The sequence below is a fragment of the Pinus tabuliformis genome, chromosome 6 (assembly GCF_031772625.1).
Source record: "Pinus tabuliformis cultivar Carrire ecotype Pingquan chromosome 6, CPIR1, whole genome shotgun sequence".
NCBI lineage: Eukaryota > Viridiplantae > Streptophyta > Pinopsida > Pinales > Pinaceae > Pinus > Pinus tabuliformis.
In genome coordinates this window covers 1,038,815,397-1,038,838,088 of record NC_142292.1, presented here as the reverse complement: position 1 = coordinate 1,038,838,088, position 22,692 = coordinate 1,038,815,397, and positions in this window count along the sequence as shown.

The window sequence follows — 22,692 nt, the reverse complement described above, 5'->3', positions numbered from 1 at the left end:
TAATGACATGCAGATTATCCGTTGACAGTCCGTCCGAACTGTGGTTCCATTACCCCCAAATTATCGCATAAAATCCTGGAAGATTTTGAGTGTTAGTGAGATCTTAATTAATTTGATTGAATTGATGTGCAGCGATGCGTGATCGGTGGACAGAATACTCATTGGTGGCGGCCAGCAATTCCAGCGTTGCAGAAAACGCCAACTTACCTTGCCAGATCAGACAAAAAAACAAGTAGTTAATTTCGATGGATAGAGGCAGTGTTTAATCAGCGTTTTTTTCCCAAACTCTTGATATAACTGAACTGTGTGTGATCGGTTATGATTACATGGGATGCCGGAGGCGGGTTTGGACCTGCGTTTTAGTTTTTTGCTGTTCATTTAGCGATGAGATTGGAGAACCTGCGTTGTAAAGAAATGATGAACAGATGTGTTTTTCCCTTTGTTTTTGGGTTGGTCTCTGAAGCGTGAATTAAAGCCTGTGATGTTCTGCATGTGGATTCGGTGGATACGATGGGCATATGATTACGTTTCAATTGATAACTGTAATATCACTAACGCAGGTGAACACTTTTGAACCATTGAGACAAACAGAGAACTGCCGAGTCGAGGAGAAAGGGTATAAAGTCAGATTTTTGTCATAGGCGATGGTCCATGGAGACTTTGAATCTTCCGATATTTGTTCTTGCAACTGACTGTTTTTCATCTAGAATTAATCTGTTACAGATCTCGGGAACATGAGGCTATGGAGATTTTGAATCATCTTGAATCTTGATGATTGAAGGTTGATAATGGATATGATTGTTGATTGTAATTGTATCATATACTTTGTATGATATACTTGGTTATGTTTGGAATAAAAACAGAGGCTCTGGTTTGATAGTCTGGCGATTTCAAGTTAAAGAAGATCGCTCTATCTTTATGGAAGTCAGTTGTTTAAAATATAAACAGAGTTTTCTATGTTGGTAGATCGACCTTTTAAATCCGAAGCAGATTGATATGTATGTTTGCTGAGTCCTGTTAGCTTGTAGATTGAGTTTAAAATCTTTGAGGTACATCATTTTTGGTATCAGAGCAAAAGATCCAGGGGGTTGCAGCTAAGATGCCGCCAAGGTGAGGAATTGGTCGAGGAAGACCAGAACCAAATGCAGTCCTGATAGACGAAGTGCGAAGACTGCGTGAACGAATGGAGATAATGGATACAGCCCAGAGAAGAGCACCAGATGTGAAAACTGAGAGTTCTTCAGAAGAGTCTGATGAAGAGGATAAAGCAGGAGAAGAAACTGAAACTGCCAAAGTCCTCAAGATGCTGGCAAAAGTTGGCAGCAAGCCCAAGATAGAAATTCCTATGTATGATGGGAGTTTAAATGCCGAGGAGCTCATGGATTTGATCAGATCCATAGATCAGTATTTCGATTATGAAGAGGTTGAGGAGAATAAGAGGGTGAAGTTTGCAGTCACTAGACTGAAGGGCCATGCAGCCATCTGGTGGGACGAGTTACAGACATCAAGAACGCGAAAGGGGAAATCTAAGATCAAGCAGTGGGATAAAATGGTAAGCAACCTCAAAACCAAATTCTTGCCTAAAGACTATCATTTAAATCTTTTTAAGCAGATGCAAAATCTGAAGCAGAAAGGAATGTCTGTTAAAGACTACACTGAAGAATTTTACAGGTTAAATATCAGAACAGGGCATGTAGAAGATGATTTGGAGAAAGTAGCCAGGTATATTAATGGGCTAAGGTATGAGATCCAAGATGAGATTAGCCTGTTAAGTTTGAAAACTGTTGAGGATGCCTATCAAGCAGCCTTGAAGGCAGAGGAAAAACTCTTGCGCAAACAAAACCAGAGAAACAGAGTTAAGAATCTGGCAAAAGAAGAAAGGATACTTGAATCCAAAGTTCAACACTCTCAGAATGAGGCAGGGAGTGCGAGCAATAGAGCACCACAAAGAGGAGATTTTGGCCGTGGAAGGTTTGTGCCCAGAGGCAGAGGCCGAGGAAGAGATGTCCGGTGCTTTGCATGTGGTGAATGGGGACATGTACAATGGGATTGTCCTCATCAGAGATCAGCAAACCAACGCAACGTGAATGTTGCAGAAGCCAAGGAGGAGATTCCTCAACCTGAAGCTAAAGAGGAACCACCAGAAGACGGAGAGTCCCTATTAATGAAGCGGGTATTACTGAAAGGAGCTAAGGAAGCCAAAGAACCAGTTCAAAGAAGGACTTTATTCAGAACTGTATGTAAGTCCAAGGGTAAGTGTTGCAAGTTGATAATTGATAGCGGTAGTACTGACGACCTTGTCTCTACAGAGATGGTGGATAAGCTGAAGTTGGAAAGGACAGTACACCTCACTCCCTATAAAGTATCGTGGCTCCAGAAAGGCCATCAAATTTTTGTGACTGAACAATGTAAAGTCGACTTTCAGATTGGCACTATGTTATTTTATGTGATATAATGCCGATGGATGTCTGCCACATATTGCTAGGAAGGCCCTGGCAGTTTGACCAAAATGCCATACATGATGGCAGAAGAAATACTTATACTTTGGAGAAAGAGGGGAACAAGCATACACTACTGCTGTTGAAAGCTAAAGATAACAAAGAAGCACTTGGAAACAGCGTTACGTTGATGAATGAGAAGACCCTGTTGCAGGAAGATGAAAAGGATAAGGAGATGCATTTTGCTAGTGTTGGCAAACCCAAGGTAATTTTAACTTCTACAAATTTAGAAGATTTACCTGAAGAAATTCAAAATTTCTTGAATGATTGTGCTGATATTGTTGTGGATGAGTTGTTACCCATCAGAAGTATTAGTGAACATAATGATCTAATATCGGGAGTCAGCTTGTCAAATAAAGTAGCCTACAGGGTAATGCAGGAAAATGTTGAAGCTGGAACACAAGTGAAAGAGTCGATGGATAAATGGCTAAACAGTGAAAGCCTTAATCCATGTGGTGTGCTAATAGCACTCAGTCCGAAGAATGAAGATTTGAAGAAATATGCAGTCTCTAAAGAAGAGCTGAAATTGGATCCGAAGAAAATCCAAGTAGATGGGAATTGGCTAACTCCTAGAAGCATATTTGAGGGAGATGTCAAAAGCAGATGGCGGGAATGCAGTAGCAAAGACAAGCAGCGAGCAGATATGAGGAGGCGGAAAAAGAAATTCCAAACAGGTGATTTAGTTATGTATTGCCGAAAGGTACCTATACTAAAAGCCAGAAGAAGAACCACAAAGAGATGCCATAACAGACGAAAACCCAAAGCAGGAAAAAGGAAAAAGAAAGCGCTAAAGCGAACCAGGAGTCAGGCTCATTATCAGTATTTAACCAAGTGGAAAGAGGAACCAGTAAAGGACGTCAGCGGAGCTACAGAAAATGGGGATCAACTCCAAACAACTACAAGATCAGTTTTCTTCCTCGGGAGTCTGATGCAGGAGCATCGGAACTGGCCAGCAATGTGGGAAATTGCCCACATGTTGTGGCGTGACAGGGGAAATTTCAATTACTGTTTGTTCAAATCCAGTTTATTGAGGAGGACGATTTCTAAAATAATTAATTATTATAGTAATAAGTGTGACTATCTTAGTGATAAGAATTGTTAAAACAGGTGTGTGCGAGCGCTAATAGGTAGGAGATTTTACTGTTAGGATTTCTAAAATTCGAAGATTGTGATTATCAATTTGTTAGTGGAGTTAATGTGAGGAAGTTGTAATAAATGAAGGGATTTCTCTTCGGGAACAGGCAGTGTTTTGGGTGTGTTTTTTTTCAAAGAGCGAAAAAGCTCAGAAGCTTGTAAAAGACTGTGTGTCGTGTGTAATAGAAGCGTAGGTGTGGTGTGACTCCAATTAAACAAGTAGACTGTGTGTTGAATAAAACTGGATATCGCCAAGCTAAACTCTGTTTTCATCACTGGTTATGAATAAAACAAAGAGTATTTGCACAACGTGTTATGCTTGCTCTGAATGGGATGTGTTAATGACATGCAGATTATCCGTTGACAGTCCGTCCGAACTGTGGTTCCATTACCCCCAAATTATCGCATAAAATCCTGGAAGATATTGAGTGTTAGTGAGATCTTAATTAATTTGATTGAATTGATGTGCAGCGATGCGTGATCGGTGGACAGAATACTCATTGGTGGCGGCCAGCAATTCCAGCGTTGCAGAAAACGCCAACTTACCTTGCCAGATCAGACAAAAAAACAAGTAGTTAATTTCGATGGACAGAGGCGGTGTTTAATTAGCGTTTTTTTCCCAAACTCTTGATATAACTGAACTGTGTGTGATCGGTTATGATTACATGGGATGCCGGAGGCGGGTTTGGACCTGCGTTTTAGTTTTTTGCTGTTCATTTAGCGATGAGATTGGAGAACCTGCGTTGTAAAGAAATGATGAACAGATGTGTTTTTCCCTTTGTTTTTGGGTTGGTCTCTGAAGCGTGAATTAAAGCCTGTGATGTTCTGCATGTGGATTCGGTGGATACGATGGGCATATGATTACGTTTCAATTGATAACTGTAATATCACTAACGCAGGTGAACACTTTTGAACCATTGAGACAAACAGAGAACTGCCGAGTCGAGGAGAAAGGGTATAAAGTCAGATTTTTGTCATAGGCGATGGTCCATGGAGACTTTGAATCTTCCGATATTTGTTCTTGCAACTGACTGTTTTTCATCTAGAATTAATCTGTTATAGATCTCGGGAACATGAGGCTATGGAGATTTTGAATCATCTTGAATCTTGATGATTGAAGGTTGATAATGGATATGATTGTTGATTGTAATTGTATCATATACTTTGTATGATATACTTGGTTATGTTTGGAATAAAAACAGAGGCTCTGGTTTGATAGTCTGGCGATTTCAAGTTAAAGAAGATCGCTCTATCTTTATGGAAGTCAGTTGTTTAAAATAAAAACAGAGTTTTCTATGTTGGTAGATCGACCTTTTAAATCCGAAGCAGATTGATATGTATGTTTGCTGAGTCCTGTTAGCTTGTAGATTGAGTTTAAAATCTTTGAGGTACATCATTTTTGGTATCAGAGCAAAAGATCCAGGGGGTTGCAGCTAAGATGCCGCCAAGGCGAGGAATTGGTCGAGGAAGACCAGAACCAAATGCAGTCCCGATAGAGGAAGTGCGAAGACTGCGTGAACGAATGGAGATAATGGAAACAGCCCAGAGAAGAGCACCAGATGTGAAAACTGAGAGTTCTTCAGAAGAGTCTGATGAAGAGGACGAAGCAGGAGAAGAAACTGAAACTGCCAAAGTCCTCAAGATGCTGGAAAAAGTTGGCAGCAAGCCCAAGATAGAAATTCCTATGTATGATGGGAGTTTAAATGCCGAGGAGCTCATGGATTGGATCAGATCCATAGATCAGTATTTCGATTATGAAGAGGTTGAGGAGAATAAGAGGGTGAAGTTTGCAGTCACTAGACTGAAGGGCCATGCAGCCATCTGGTGGGACGAGTTACAGACATCAAGAACGCGAAAGGGGAAATCTAAGATCAAGCAGTGGGATAAAATGGTAAGCAACCTCAAAGCCAAATTCTTGCCTAAAGACTATCATTTAAATCTTTTTAAGCAGATGCAAAATCTGAAGCAGAAAGGAATGTCTGTTAAAGACTACACTGAAGAATTTTACAGGTTAAATATCAGAACAGGGCATGTAGAAGATGATTTGGAGAAAGTAGCCAGGTATATTAATGGGCTAAGGTATGAGATCCAAGATGAGATTAGCCTGTTAAGTTTGAAAACTGTTGAGGATGCCTATCAAGCAGCCTTGAAGGCAGAGGAAAAACTCTTGCGCAAACAAAACCAGAGAAACAGAGGTAAGAATCTGGCAAAAGAAGAAAGGATACTTGAATCCAAAGTTCAACACTCTCAGAATGAGGCAGGGAGTGCGAGCAATAGAGCACCACAAAGAGGAGATTTTGGCCGTGGAAGGTTTGTGCCCAGAGGCAGAGGCCGAGGAAGAGATGTCCGGTGCTTTGCATGTGGTGAATGGGGACATGTACAATGGGATTGTCCTCATCAGAGATCAGCAAACCAGCGCAACGTGAATGTTGCAGAAGCCAAGGAGGAGATTCCTCAACCTGAAGCTAAAGAGGAACCACCAGAGGACGGAGAGTCCCTATTAATGAAGCGGGTATTACTGAAAGGAGCTAAGGAAGCCAAAGAACCAGTTCAAAGAAGGACTTTATTCAGAACTGTATGTAAGTCCAAGGGTAAGTGTTGCAAGTTGATAATTGATAGCGGTAGTACTGACAACCTTGTCTCTACAGAGATGGTGGATAAGCTGAAGTTGGAAAGGACAGTACACCCCACTCCTTATAAAGTATTGTGGCTCCAGAAAGGCCATCAAATTTTTGTGACTGAACAATGTAAAGTCGACTTTCAGATTGGCACTATGTTATTTTATGTGATATAATGCCGATGGATGTCTGCCACATATTGCTAGGAAGGCCCTAGCAGTTTGACCGAAATGCCATACATGATGGCAGAAGAAATACTTATACTTTGGAGAAAGAGGGGAACAAGCATACACTACTGCCGTTGAAAGCTAAAGATAACAAAGAAGCACTTGGAAACAGCGTTACGTTGATGAATGAGAAGACCCTGTTGCAGGAAGATGAAAAGGGTAAGGAGATGCATTTTGCTAGTGTTGGCAAACCCAAGGTAATTTTAACTTCTACAAATTTAGAAGATTTACCTGAAGAAATTCAGAATTTCTTGAATGATTGTGCTGATATTGTTTTGGATGAGTTGTTACCCATCAGAAGTATTAGTGAACATAATGATCTAATATCGGGAGTCAGCTTGTCAAATAAAGTAGCCTACAGGGTAATGCAGGAAAATGTTGAAGCTGGAACACAAGTGAAAGAGTCGATGGATAAATGGCTAAACAGTGAAAGCCTTAATCCATGTGCTGTGCCAATAGCACTCAGTCCGAAGAATGAAGATTTGAAGAAATATGCAGTCTCTAAAGAAGAGCTGAAATTGGATCCGAAGAAAATCCAAGTAGATGGGAATTGGCTAACTCCTAGAAGCATATTTGAGGGAGATGTCAAAAGCAGATGGCGGGAATGCAGTAGCAAAGACAAGCAGCGAGCAGATATGAGGAGGCGGAAAAAGAAATTCCAAACAGGTGATTTAGTTATGTATTGCTGAAAGGTACCTATACTAAAAGCCAGAAGAAGAACCACAAAGAGACGCCATAACAGACGAAAACCCAAAGCAGGAAAAAGGAAAAAGAAAGCGCTAAAGCGAACCAGGAGTCAGGCTCATTATCAGTATTTAACCAAGTGGAAAGAGGAACCAGTAAAGGACGTCAGCGGAGCTACAGAAAATGGGGATCAACTCCAAACAACTACAAGATCAGTTTTCTTCCTCGGGAGTCTGATGCAGGAGCATCGGAACTGGCCAGCAATGTGGGAAATTGCCCACATGTTGTGGCGTGACAGGGGAAATTTCAATTACTGTTTGTTCAAATCCAGTTTATTGAGGAGGACGATTTCTCAAATAATTAATTATTATAGTAATAAGTGTGACTATCTTAGTGATAAGAATTGTTAAAACAGGTGTGTGCGAGCGCTAATAGGTAGGAGATTTTACTGTTAGGATTTCTAAAATTCGAAGATTGTGATTATCAATTTGTTAGTGGAGTTAATGTGAGGAAGTTGTAATAAATGAAGAGATTTCTCTTCGGGAACAGGCAGTGTTTTGGGTGTGTCTTTTTTCAAAGAGCGAAAAAGCTCAGAAGCTTGTAAAAGACTGTGTGTCGTGTGTAATAGAAGCATAGGTGTGGTGTGACTCCAATTAAACAAGTAGACTGTGTGTTGAATAAAACTGGAGATCGCCAAGCTAAACTCTGTTTTCATCACTGGTTATGAATAAAACAAAGAGTATTTGCACAACGTGTTATGCTTGCTCTGAATGGGATGTGTTAATGACATGCAGATTATCCGTTGACAGTCTGTCCGAACTGTGGTTCCATTACCCCCAAATTATCGCATAAAATCCTGGAAGATATTGAGTGTTAGTGAGATCTTAATTAATTTGATTGAATTGATGTGCAGCGATGCGTGATCGGTGGACAGAATACTCATTGGTGGCGGCCAGCAATTCCAGCGTTGCAGAAAACGCCAACTTACCTTGCCAGATTAGACAAAAAACCAAGTAGTTAATTTCGATGGACAGAGGCGGTGTTTAATCAGCGTTTTTTTCCCAAACTCTTGATATAACTGAACTGTGTGTGATCGGTTATGATTACATGGGATGCCGGAGGTGGGTTTGGACCTGCGTTTTAGTTTTTTGCTGTTCATTTAGCGATGAGATTGGAGAACCTGCGTTGTAAAGAAATGATGAACAGATGTGTTTTTCCCTTTGTTTTTGGGTTGGTCTCTGAAGCGTGAATTAAAGCCTGTGATGTTCTGCATGTGGATTCGGTGGATACGATGGGCATATGATTACGTTTCAATTGATAACTGTAATATCACTAACGCAGGTGAACACTTTTGAACCATTGAGACAAACAGAGAACTGCCGAGTCGAGGAGAAAGGGTATAAAGTCAGATTTTTGTCATAGGCGATGGTCCATGGAGACTTTGAATCTTCCGATATTTGTTCTTGCAACTGACTGTTTTTCATCTAGAATTAATCTGTTACAGATCTCGGGAACATGAGGCTATGGAGATTTTGAATCATCTTGAATCTTGATGATTGAAGGTTGATAATGGATATGATTGTTGATTGTAATTGTATCATATACTTTGTATGCTATACTTGGTTATGTTTGGAATAAAAACAGAGGCTCTGGTTTGATAGTCTGGCGATTTCAAGTTAAAGAAGATCGCTCTATCTTTATGGAAGTCAGTTGTTTAAAATAAAAACAGAGTTTTCTATGTTGGTAGATCGACCTTTTAAATCCGACGCAGATTGATATGTATGTTTGCTGAGTCCTGTTAGCTTGTAGATTGAGTTTAAAATCTTTGAGGCACATCAAATTCTCTCCATTTTTTCAAGCAATTCCTAAATTGGGATTTTAACTCCAACTATGTAGTGATGTCTTGGTTGATCTCCATCAAGACCCTCACACCTCTGATGAATAATAGATAATCTCCTATCCTTCCCCTCCTTGCATCTCATTATTCTTGATCCTTTTTCAATAGTTTCTTTCGGGTCGTGATATTTAAATGGGGGAATAACTTGATGAGGGAGCTTCTAGGATGATACTGTCTTTATGGCTATCATTATTCCCTGGTCCCACCAGACCCTTTCACATGTTCAAGATTATGTTACAGGGATTTTATTTTTATTTATGATGTTATTGTCGTGATACTAAACTTACTCTATCATCCATTAATATGCTTGATTCACATTTTTCCACCCAAATCTAATTCAGAAAACCCTAATTCAAATGTATTTTTTGTTGAGGTGTATTTTTTTTCTTCATAAATTTGGTTCGTATTAGTAATTGATAGATTCTCTCTCTCTCTCTCATATATATCTCTCTCTCTCTCTATATATATATATATTAGTGTAATTGTAATTATATATTTTCTTTATTTTTATTAAGGCATTGTTTAGAGAGGCCACCATTTCATCCAAGTGACAAATATCTTGCCAGAATCCAGTGAGAAATTTTTGAAAAAATCTTACTGCAGGAGTTTTTGAATTGCATTTTTGATGGTGGAAATGGATTCTCTGCTATGAATAACCCTTTAGGCACCCAAAATCTTGAAGCATGACAACTGTAACTTGGATTTCCAAAAATTTCAGTGGGATTTTGTGAAAATCTTGTCAAATTTTCCATTATTTTTTTAGTGAAATTGTGGTCTCATTAAACTATTATTTTTAATTAATGCATGAATAAAATGTTTTAAATTATCATATGTTGATTATATTTTTTATGTCATTACTAGGCATTTGAATATGGATAATGAAGACAATAACCATTCCATCAAACTACTCAAGATAATCCCAATTAGGATTATTGTCAAATCTATATTAAAAATTAAAGGAATTACAAAACTCCCTCATGCCTTGAATTAGAAAGCGCCTATAATATTGTTTTTCAACTCGACATGATGACTCCATATTGAGTAGTGAATGAATCGTAAATCTCCTAAAATGTAGCATGGGGGCTTCAGTGGGGGAGAAATACCATACCACATCCATTCGTATTGGGGAAGATATATTGAGGAAAGTTTATATAATATATTGAGCATATAATAGGGGTTAAGGGATTTTTATATTGCCAAGTATACAAAATGGAGCTCAAAGTTAATGAAAAAATATAAAGTAGTATACAAAATGTTAACGAAAAAATGGATATGTACAACATCTAGTGAAAATAGGGATTTTTTAAATTGCGAAGGTGCATTGAGTTAGCGTTGGTAGGGGGTTAAATAATGTGTTTTTTCGAATTATTTTCCAATATGTAGTTAAATTAAGGGTATTGTTTAGTATGCCACGAACACATGTGATATGTTAAAGGTTCATTGAGTGAAGCCCCCATGACATGTAGAAAGCAATTATAAATTAGATTTGATTTTTTTACTTTCAATTACTTTACACTTTATATAAACTTGATGTAAAATTAAGGTGGAAATTAACATATTTTATTTGTTTTAATTTTTCTTTTGTCTTACAATTTTTTAATTTGTTAATGCAAATATTATTTTGTTATTTTTAAATGTAACATTATGGGACAACATCTCCCCTATACTAGGTTGTAGAGCACCTCTCTATGAAACATTTATTTTTAGTTTCATTTTTTATGTTCATAAGATTTTATGCAAAAGACTCTTTCAATATATCTTCTCAAATAAATTATTTTATATTTAAAAAATATTGTACAAACAAGTTTCGAAAACCAAATTCTAAGTCAAATGTTTAAAAGTAATGTGAAAACATTATTGAGAGTTATATAATGTGTTTAATTACATAGTAACTTATCTCTAAAGGGCTTGATGCTATATTATAGACAACATTGCTAGATGAGATGAATGTCTTGTCCCTAGCTCAACCAACTAATGGTGTATTTTGGGGTTGTGGCATTATCGGAAACTTCAATATCTTGATGACCTTCATTGGTGTCAAATTCCTTTTTACTTCAACTATCAATAATGAAATGTAGTAGGGTCCCCTTCACCCAAAATATATGAATGGAAGAGATGGTCCTCCTCCTCAATTCCCTCTCACTCTTCTAATTGGATCTTTAAAATCGTGAAGGTAGCACTAGGTTTTGCATCGATGATTTATTTTCATTTATATTACTCCAAATAAGAATTCAAGTGAGAGTTTCTTTCTTTTTCTTTAAGCTCAACCAACAATGACTATTTCAAGCAACATTCATCAATGTTGTGCTAAGGTATTTTGTTAAAATAACACAACTTTCCAATGTCCTTATTTATTTTCAATTACCCTTCTTTTACTGTGAGTTGAACTGGTGTATTAAGGTTGCATCACCTTATTCTATCCTTCTTTCTATAAGTTAGGGCCCTTGTTCTAGACGTTTATGGAGACTGATTTGTGGACCGAGAATCTTACTTATTCCTCTACTTAAATTTATGCTTGATTTTTGAAATGTATTGATAAGAAGTTCCTAGAAAGGACATGTCCAAGAAACCCATTTTTTATGTACTTGCGGAAGTCACTACAATACCTCAAAACAAGGTGGTGTTAGGCGTCTTTGATACCTAGCTTTGAGTACAAGGTATGGAAAATATTTGTATGCTCTCGCACCATTGGAAAATGGTTTTATTCTCTACATGTAGCTTTAAATGGTAAATATCATATGGTAGGGTAGAGAGGTGGAACAATATAGAAGGACCAATATAGAACTTCCTTAAATGCCCCTTACCTTCCTCACTTATTTTATCATAGTCCCTATAAGTGCCCATGTCTACTGGTCTTGGTCATTATCATTTTATTAACTAAAAATTAAAACTATTTATAATGTTTACAACAACATGGTATATCTTTCTCATGGTCGTTAGTATAGTTGAAAAAAAAATATGCATGTTTTAAAACAAATTTAATTACAATGTTTTGAAGGACAAAAATTGGGATGTTACATTCTCCCTATTGGAATAATGTTGTCCTTGGTGTTATTTATGTGCAATAATATATATGATTAGAATAGCTATGGATATGCATCTCTTGTAGCATGGTCCATCTCCCAAGCCACCTTATCAATCTAAAAGTGTCTCCATTGCACTTTTACTTATATAATGGCTTGATTCCATAAAAATGTTACTTTCATATATAATATGAATATAGGTTCTGGTTTCAACTCTTCCTCTAGTTTCACTTGAATTATGACACAATCAATAACATGATTAATATGATGGAAATAATTTTTTTATAGAGATAAATGAAAAACATTTTGTTCTTTAATATTTGTAAGAAAGGCAAGTTTGTAAAGTACTAGTCTTATACTTTTGAAAATTTCAAAGGGTCTATGATATTTGGGTCCAAGTTTGGCATAGGCTTGAAGATTTAGATAGGCTTTTCATGATTTTACCTTAATATACACATTCTCTTTATCTTTGAACTTTTTTTCTATTTTCATAGTTGTTTCCTCTCTTGTGTTGTCTTCAATTTTTGTTTGATCTTCATGAATTCTTGCTCCATCTCCTTTAACATTTTTAGTCCAAGTGTGATTGTACTATCTATATTGTAACATTTAATAGGTTTATTACATATTTGAATAAATAGTTCCTCAAAAGGAATCATTTCTATTAGTGCTTGATAACCATTATTAAAAGTAAATTTTACCAAATGTAGGTAGTATTTCCATTTACTTTTTTACTCATAATGTAGATGTGAAGCATGTCTTCCAATACTTGGTTTTCCCTTCCTATTTTCCCATATATTTGTGGATGATAGATAGATATTAGTTTTTGTTGTGTATCCAAGTCTTCGACAATCCTTTCTGAAACCTTTATGTGAACTTTGGATATCTATCAACAATGATTTTCGGTAGGTTCCATGCAATTTGAAAATTGTTTTCATAAAATTTTACTACTTTAGCGGTGGATTTTATAGGGATAAAGTGAGTAGCCTTGCTCAACTTTTCAACTTCAACCATGATGGCATCATGTTGTTTCATTATTCTTGGTAATCTTATGATGAATATCAAGGTGATTATTTCCCGTTTGCATTTAGGAATGGGTAGAGATTGCAACAATCCTACTAGGTGTTTATGTTTCACTTTAACTTGTTCACACTCAATGCATCTTGCAATATCATTTGCAATTTCCATTTTATTCCAAGCCAAAAAATATTGTTTCCTTATTGTAGTGATCATTTTCCAATAACCCAAGTGTCTTGAGTAAGGTTTCGTAAACATTTCATCTAGGATTAATTTCTTTAACTCATATGAATCAAGAATATAAAATATATCCCTATATACCATAAATCCTTTTCCAGTCATCTGATAACCATCATATTTGTAGAAAAGACGCATGTTCATTGAAAGATTCTTTTATTTTAGACTTTAATCATATTTGCAAGTGTTGATAGTTTCTAAGTGTATAACTCGCATGCTTTGGACAAGTAAATCTACTACCTTATTCTCTTTTCCGTTTATGTGTTTAATTTCAAAATCATACTCTGTGAGAAATTCTAGACATCTAATTTTCCTAGCATTTATGTGAGGCTAATCAAGAGGGTGTCTTAGTCCACTATGGTTTGTCACCAAAAATAAAATTATGCTCATCAAATAGTAACACCACATCTTCAATGCATGTATAATGGTTGCAAGTTACATATCTTGGATAACATAATTATCATTATGTTTTTTCAATTTTTGGATCCATATCTCATCACATGATCATCTTGCAAAAGGACCCCACCCAATTCTTCATTACAAACATCTATAAATCCTATGAAATTTGTGTTTAGGTATACAACTTTTAGAGTTGGGGGAGTAGTTAGAAGATGCTTCAATTGTTCTGTTATGCTCCTATACCTTTAGGTGTCATATTTCATGATTGACTGGTTAAAATCCCTAATATGTTCATCCTTTCCCTACTGCAAAGGTTTTCCACATTTTGAAAAGATAAAAAAATAAAAAAATGAAAAGAGGGTATACCCTAAAAGAAAGATCAAAGGGTAAAAAGAATGAAATGGTCAAAATAAAAATGAAAGAAGTAAACCCCAAATAAAAAGACCAGGAAAGTGTGCAAGTCCAAAATGCCACTACTATTTCATGTTCTGTAAATGAAAGCTTCATGTGTAGTTTGTTGAACTTTATGGTGTGGCCAAACAGCTTAATCCTGGCCAATTAATCTTTGAATTTCCTATTTTAGAGATAGAGAATAAAATCTATCCAAACTGTTCAATCTTGGTATATAAATAGATAGGTAGAGAAGCAAAGGAGCTCAACAGTTAAATCTGAGCCCTTGGAAGAAATAAGGGCAGACTTAGATAGGATTCCCATGAAAAGAAAAGAAAATTTGTAGGGGTTTGCTAGTCCAAGTGCACCAATGGAAGAAAAAATGTTAGGTATAACAGGCTGGGTTGGTAGTTTTGGTGCTACAGAAGCAGGCTTATGATTAATTTTGTCTCTCAAAGATGTTCATCTTATTGATATCATAAGTACCATGGCAACTGTTTGGTTACAAATCAAGTGAGGCATGACTAACTTCCCTTCACACTTCTTCCTAAAACATTTACTAATTTCCCCCAGGGTGTTGAGATCTGCTTAATATCCCTCTTAAATCACTTCATCTCATTGCATAAAAGACCTAAAACCACATTTCTTGTGTAAAAATCCCAGTTTTCCTGTTAAGCCTAACTTGTTAAACATTATAGCTTAGCGCTCATTTTTATATCAATTTTCGTACTAACTTTAACTTTATTATATAATTCCCATAAATTTTTTCCCCCCCGTATTATGTAAATATATGAAAAGTCCTAAAAAATTAATATCCTGCCCATGGTTAATCTATAACCATAGCACTATATAAACAAGGGTTTAATGGTTCATCTTGAATTTATTAAAAACCTCCGCCGCACAAAACGTGGTTAATTAACCATCTGGGTTAATTAACAAACACCCGAACAACCAATAATAATCACCCTGAGAAGTGTTAAACCATTGTTTATATTACATGGGCCCTGCGTCGTGACCCTCCGCTACCTCCATTAACCGTCGACAGTTGGATCCGGGCCCGCTCATCGGAGGACCCACGATCATATCGCGAGGCCCTCCGCCGCCGATGTTTATCGCCCGGGAGCCAGCGGTATTACCGCCATACCAGGGACACGCGGCGCTCTCCCGCCATGCTCGCGGCTCCTCTGCCTGAAACTACTTTAACTCATAAGCGATGCAGGCCGATACCTCTTACCGCCCTCCTGCTGACCCCGCCCGCTGACGTCACCACCACATCAGCATCCCGTACCCCCACGTCACAAAAAACGTCACATCCCGATGACGTCATCCGACCGAAAAGCGCCAAAAAGCCCTGCGAAGCCAATTTTTGTTAAAAACTCATGAAAATGTCATTTTCGCCCATTTTCATTCATCCTTTCCATGAAATTGTTGCATGCAGACTACGTCCAAGCAACTATAGAAGTGTCCAGTCTGCCACCCCACCAAGCAAAGTCCAGCATCTTGCTCCGCAACTCGTCAGTCAACTTGCAAATTACACTGGTTCGCCTCCAAAATACAAGTATTTACCCTGTCTCACCTCCCGAACCTGTATTTTCAGTTTTCCTCTGTAAATTATACCTATAAGAGCCAAATTCAAGTTGAAGCAGTCCATAATCGCCATACCAAGACATCTAGAACTACTATTTTGCCCGTTTTTCCCACAGAAACGTGACCTCCCATTTGAAAATGCAGAGAACTGAACATAGAAGCCCCTGTGGCCCTCAATGTCACACCCCGCAATGCACCTCACAAAGACCAAGACTGGTTGCCCTTGGCTGACAGAGATTTTCAAATTAAAGAGTTATCTGGTCATATGAACCATTTCCAAGCATTTTGCAGACTTAGAAATAGTCATCTGAGTAACTCTGATATCCTTGGAATATGGGAATCTAATCTCCCCAAATATTACCTTCCCTCAGTTAATGTGTTCCCAAACCTTATCCACCATTGCTGTGCAAACTATGACCCTGTCAGTAAAGTAGTTATGAATACATCACAAATTGTTCTTTTCTACATAACTGCTGAGTCTATCAATGAGATGGTGCACTTCCATCCAACTCAGCCCCTTGCTCCTCTTTCCATGGGATTTTTGCTTGAGCAAAGATCTCAATTGTCCAGTGCAGAAATAACCCGGATTGCTAAGTTATTTTTGAAGCCAGATTGCCAGCCTCAGGGCCCACCTCCCTATGTACATGCCTGGTTTACTGAAACTGGCAGGCTTATTCTTGACATGGTATCCTATATCTTGGGATTCAAAACCAGTGAATATGTTGATGAGACCATCTTTGTTATGTTGTCAATGTTTACTCCAGGACAGCCCCCTGCTGTCAAAGATTATGCCTCTTTCATTGCCAATAAAATCAATGAGCAATTCATAAATCTGGAAAGAGAAGGAGTCTTCAAGTACACTTCATTCAGATACCACCTTCTGCTATATTATCAGTCACACGACTTTTCATTTCCTATCAGAAAATTGGATTCCAAAGGAGAGAGGGGGTCTGTGATCTTTTGGACCTCAGTCTTCCACAATGTTTCTGAATCCCCTTATACCTACTGTGAATTCATTGACTTGTTTATACATCCATCCTCCACTTTATTGATAGGAGCTCCTCCTCCTAGGATCTCTGGGGATATAAAGAAGATTTTACAGCTCTTCAAAAACTACAAAATAGGTGACTGGTACCTCTGCCAAAATCACACCGAAATCAGAATGTATGGCTGTGAGCTGTGCCCTTATAAGCTGCCCAAATATGTGCCTATGAGACTGTTTGCACTAGAGTATTTTAGGCAACTTATCAATGCAGATTTAACCCACTTTTGCAATGTAAAGAAAAAGGCTCAGCTGAGAATAAGAAACCAGTTAGGCCCATTTATCATTAACAAGAGGGAGGCATGGGAAGATGCTGATAGGATATTGGGGGAAGAACTTAAATTGAAGAAAAGCTTCTAGTGGGTACCATATGACCCAAATAGCTTTATAAGTGACAGAAAAGTAAAAAATAGGCTATTGGCCTATAAACATTTTAGGATCCCTGAAATAGAGCAATTTGCTAATCAGGATGAGTGGGTAGAGGGTACATTAATAGAAGAGCTTACTTAGCAAGAAGTGATGGAACAAGCTATGAAAGATCTTGAAAAGACCCTTGACCTGGACACTTTTGGACAAGTATCTTTCAAGCTGCCTCAACAAACCAGAGTAGGTAATTCCTTTGCTAGAACTTCATAGCAACCTGTACAGGAAACCAGCGCACCAGGTACAGGGTATTTTAAGGGCAAAGAAGTAGCAGGCACAGAGAAACAAGCAACGACTGATCAGCAGGGGAAAATTCCTCTAGTACAAACTAAAGCACCAGATATACCAGCATTACAAACTCCTCTAAATGAGGAAAAAGGCAAGAAAAGAGATAGAGAAGAGGCCACACCCATCAGTGGACCTGCAGAATAGCCAGGTGCATAAAGGCAAAGACTGAATCCTCTATCTGAAGAGGACATCATTGAAGAAACAATAGAAAGTTTAAGAGGTGAGAGGGCAACCAGCCCATAGACCTCCCTAGTGATAGAAACATCAACCAGCTCACACAAGCAAGAGCTAGAAAGGTAGCATAGTGTGGAAGTTTCATCCACTAGGCCACCAAGTAAGCAGACCTCTGACATCAAAAGAACATTCACAGAGATAAAGGCTAGAAATGATCCACTAAGGCTGCAGATTTACAATCAATATCTTAAGATGGCCCCACAAAAAAACAAAGATTGATTTCTGCTTATGACATAAAAGAGGGCAAAATGATCATGAGTTATTTCAAGCCCAAGGTGCAGCAACCACAGTCAGCAGCTGACTACATCAGGACAAATCTGGAAGTCTTGGCCAAAGACATTCATCCAATAGACCAGATTGAGCTGCACAAACAGACTGGAGAGATAGTGTATTCCACACTCGCTGATAAAGCAATGTTGGCTCACAAATTGAAAAATTCCTTAAATAATACTGCAACTCAGTTGGATTTAGAGAAAGCTTTTTCTTTAGCAAAGAACAATAGGATCAAATCCTTGGAGGATATCATCATTGAACTGGGACATGATCCCAAAGATGTCAAAGGCATAAAAGCACTAATGAAGAAAAAGGAAGAGGACATTGCTGCCCTCAGAAAATAGCTCAAAATGCCTCCTTCTATGCATCCATAGATAGCAGATGTTGTACAATAGAAGTCCGAAGAGGACATGATGGACCTGCTCATGAGGTTGAATGAGAGATTGAGTGAGATAGAGCAGGCATTGGAGAAAGCACTACAAGAAAAGCAGGGAGAGTCAACCTCCTAGCAACCTGAAGTAGCTCCAACAGTCACAATTGCCCCTCCCACAGTTATAACAGCAGTGCCTCCCACTATACCAGCATAAATAACAGAAATCACCACAGGTACCTCAGCAACATCAACAGCACCAGACAGCAGTACAGCTATGACTATAGAGCAATTAATAAAAGCCATGGAGGAGTTGGAACTCCAAGTATCTGAGTTGAAGCAAGTCAAAGAAAAATTGGCAAAAATAGAACAAGGTTATGATAAATCCAAGATGAATGTGGAAGAGAAAACAAGGGAAGTCAAAGCATTGGAAAACAAGGTAAGAGCCTTAGAAAAGGATCTCTCTCTGGATAAGCCTCTGGCAGAAATCAGAGGAATTTTGTGGACCAACATCACTCAATCCCTTAGTGATGTGTGGAGGTCTATTCAAACCATTCATGAGCAGATTGACCTGATAAAAGTGGGCCAAGTGGAAATTCAGAAAACAAGAGCCTTAATGGGACAGATGCCTGAGTAAGCTAACAGGCTAATACTTTTTTTGAACACCAAGACCAGTGAAGAACTGGAAGCACTGGATATTAGAGACAGAATAGGTACCATTTTGGACATTAAGAGAGTTCTAACCATGAGAACTCTAATGCAAAACTTGGACAGAAGATGCCAGGACATGCAGGTAGAAATTGATTCTTTCATAGAGAAATTTACAGTCCTACACCAAAAAGGTTTGCCAAGTCCTTTGGGAAATAATGATCGTCTGATGAAGCACAAGGACTATGTACGTAAATTAAATACATATGCTGCTAATCAAGCTAATGCATCTTCAAGCACTTCAGGAGAGAGGGCACTTCCATCCAGCCAGTCCCTTTATGACAGCTTTGAAAATCTATTCTACATAGAGCATGAGGTGAGGCATCTGTTCACCATCCCACCTAATTTCTTCATGTACACAGAGACTAACGAGACTTTAAGGAAGCTGCAGAGACATAAAATACTAGGACCAGAGTGGTGGCAAAGCATGTTAGAGATCCTATAAATTATCTTTGGTCAATGCAAAATTTTGGACCATCTGCTATAATGTGGAGGACAGAAATGAATCACGGTCCTGCGGGTCAAAGCGCATCACATCAGAGTTAAAGAAAATCCAGCCAAAGCAGAATAACCAGCACAAAGGATCAGTAGAAGACAGCTAGGAACCGACTTGCAGCACCTACCTCCAGTACATCTCATAAAGACGGAACAACTAGCGCAGCATGAATTTATTGCATCTATTTATTATCTCCCTGTTTTCGAGACTGTCTGTCTCTATCTATGTAAAAGAAGCATTAATTGTCAGTAGATATTATTTCTATCAGATATTTTGTATGATATCTTGACATTTTTATAAATACCCCCCCAAACGAAGTATTTGGGGTTGGTTGATTGGGATGCATTCTAAAACTTTGCTGTAATTTTGAAGTTTTTGGAATAAAAGGTTGTTGGAACCATTTTTGTGTGGCTTACTGAATGAGGAATGGCTGCTGAGGGCCATGCTACAGAATTCTTGAATCATCTTATGGATCAATAAGTCCCTTCTAACTTGTGTTTTACAGTTTCTATGTTTACTATATCATCTATGTTTCATGATCTAAATAATAGAGAAAAATAATAACTCAGAATTTGCTCAATTGCAATCTGTGTTAAGTCTTTGTTATTATTAATGTTTTCTTCAGAATTAGAATAAACAGTGAATTCTTAATTGCTCCTGTTTCCGCTTATTCTTTCATCTTGAATATTTTCTAAGGAATTCTTAACTGCTCCTTAACAGTAATCAGCCATTTTCCCTCTGTCAACATGATGAAGGATTCTTAATTGCCCTTCACCCATTGACTCCATTCCGCCTTACTCCAGCCTATGAATTGTTCCATGTTTGATTACCTTGCTCTGTGATACCATCCTTGGTGGAAAAACCAAATCCAGAAAGCTATCTTCCTTTGACTCCATCATGCCCAATGGACTGAAACTCTTCAGTTTCACCTCACTATTCTATTGAAACTCCATTCCTCCAACCAAACTCTAAACAAAACCCTTGCACTTCATAACTAGCCTAATATACCTCAAACATAGCTAAATTATAAAGAGAGAGCCCTCTCTGGATGCAGATTGGCTAGAATCTGTATCTAAAAGATTGGTCTGTGGTTACCTCAGCCGTATTCCCTTTCCTACAACTTTAGGGAACAACCTGAGTGATAACATCATTGGCGACTCCACTGGGGATCAAAAAAATTGTTTGTTAATGCTGTTTATTTTATAAACTACAGATGGAGCCTGAAGCTGGCTAGGTAGCCTTTGAAACTGCTTTTGCTATGCAATTACAGGAGTAAATAAAAGTTGCTCTAGTCTATCTCCAGTCTAGTTTATACTTTGAACAATTGTCTCAAATACTTGATCAGTTCCTTGTTTTAGTATATCTTTAGGAAAATTCAAAACTCCCATATTTTAAAAACTTCCTACAAGACACTATTAAAGTTTTTTTGTTAAGATATTTCAAGAAAAAACAAAAACATATTCAAAAGCTGGCTCCAAATAAGAAGATCCGTTACACTAGATCAAATCCAGATCCAAATCTCCCACCTATGTTTCAAAATCCTAATTTGATTCCTAAGCACCTTAGAAGCCAGTAGAACCTTATCCAATCTGAGCTTACTCTTGGAAAAGCACCAATCCTTTCTGCCATTACTGTTGCATCTCCTAGTTCACCCTCAGCACTTCAAACCATCTTTTCCACTCCCCCATCCTCAGCACATATTTCAACTGGTATCCATGTTCTTCCAGCTGTTACACTTATCTCTAGAAATATGGCAAACCGATATGATCCCCTGCAATTACCTTCAAATCCAGGGGCTATGCCTCAAGATTATCAAAGCAAAATCACCTATTTTTATGGTACTAGCACTTACACAGCTCAACAACACACCAAGAAAATGATGGATTATTTTGAAAACTATGAGATTGATGATGATGATGTAAGAATGAAAGTCTTTGTCCAAAGCTTAACTAGAGACGTTAGAACTTGGTTTAGAGCACTCCCTGCAAACACTATCAATGATCCACAGGCTCTTTACCAGACCTTGTTAAACAGATGGGAAAAGAAAAAGATCCTCTCCACATTTTATCAGGATATGAAAACTTGAAACGAGGCCCGCAAGAAACTGCTTAAGATTACTGCAGCAGGTTTAACAATGTATACAATGCTATTCCTCAGAATCTCAGACCTCTACCAGACTTGGCCTTAATCAAATTTCCTGATGCATTTGACTCTGACATGGCATACCAGCTTAGGGAAAGAGCTCCTCGAAGCCTAGAAGACATGCAGAGTATAGCTGTCAGCATTGAGGCCAACCTGATTTCTAAACGAGCTTGGGCTAGAGCTAAAAGGAGGATACCCATCAAAGAAGAACCTTATACCTTTGAACAAAAATTAGATGTTATCATTAAAGGAATGGATAGACTTGGTGATAGAGTAGAAGAAATTGAGAGGAAGTCCCCTTGGGATGGTCAACCGAGAAACACTGCAAGAAACCCAACTTTCAGAAAAAATCAGAATCCCAATACTAGGAAGGTTGGCCCTGACCAAAAAATTAGACCTCTGTTCCAAGAAAACTATGTTGAAGCTTCAACTTCTAGTGAACCAACAGAAGACACTCAAATTAACTTAATGGGGCTCAATAGTGAACAACATATTTTCTTGACCCAAGAAGACCAAGAAGCTCATACTCTTAATCAATTCCAGATCCAATCAGGGGAATCGTTTGATTTTAGGGGGGGATATGACACTGCCATTTATGAAGTCCACAAGCAATACAATCTGAGAAGCAGAAGGATAGATCTCCCTGAAAACAATAAACAGAAAGAAACCAAGCAACCTACCAAAGCTAAAATCAAGAACCCTCCTATACAAACTCCTCCTGAAGCAATTCCTAACCTAGACAATCCAACAGTTGAAGATGTTTCAGATAATCAACAACCTAATAAAAAATCTTCAACTTCCATTTATTCTAAAGAAATTGTGGGAGAACCTCCAGAAATTGACATACAAGCAACTTCAGGCTGTAACCCTACTCCTGATAAAGGAAAAAGCATTGAAAAAACAGCAGAAAAATAAAATCTCACTCTCGAAATGAAAAAATTCAAACAGAAAAACCTTTCAACCTTGAGACCAAAATAGGAAAATTAAAGATAGCAATTCCATTGTTAG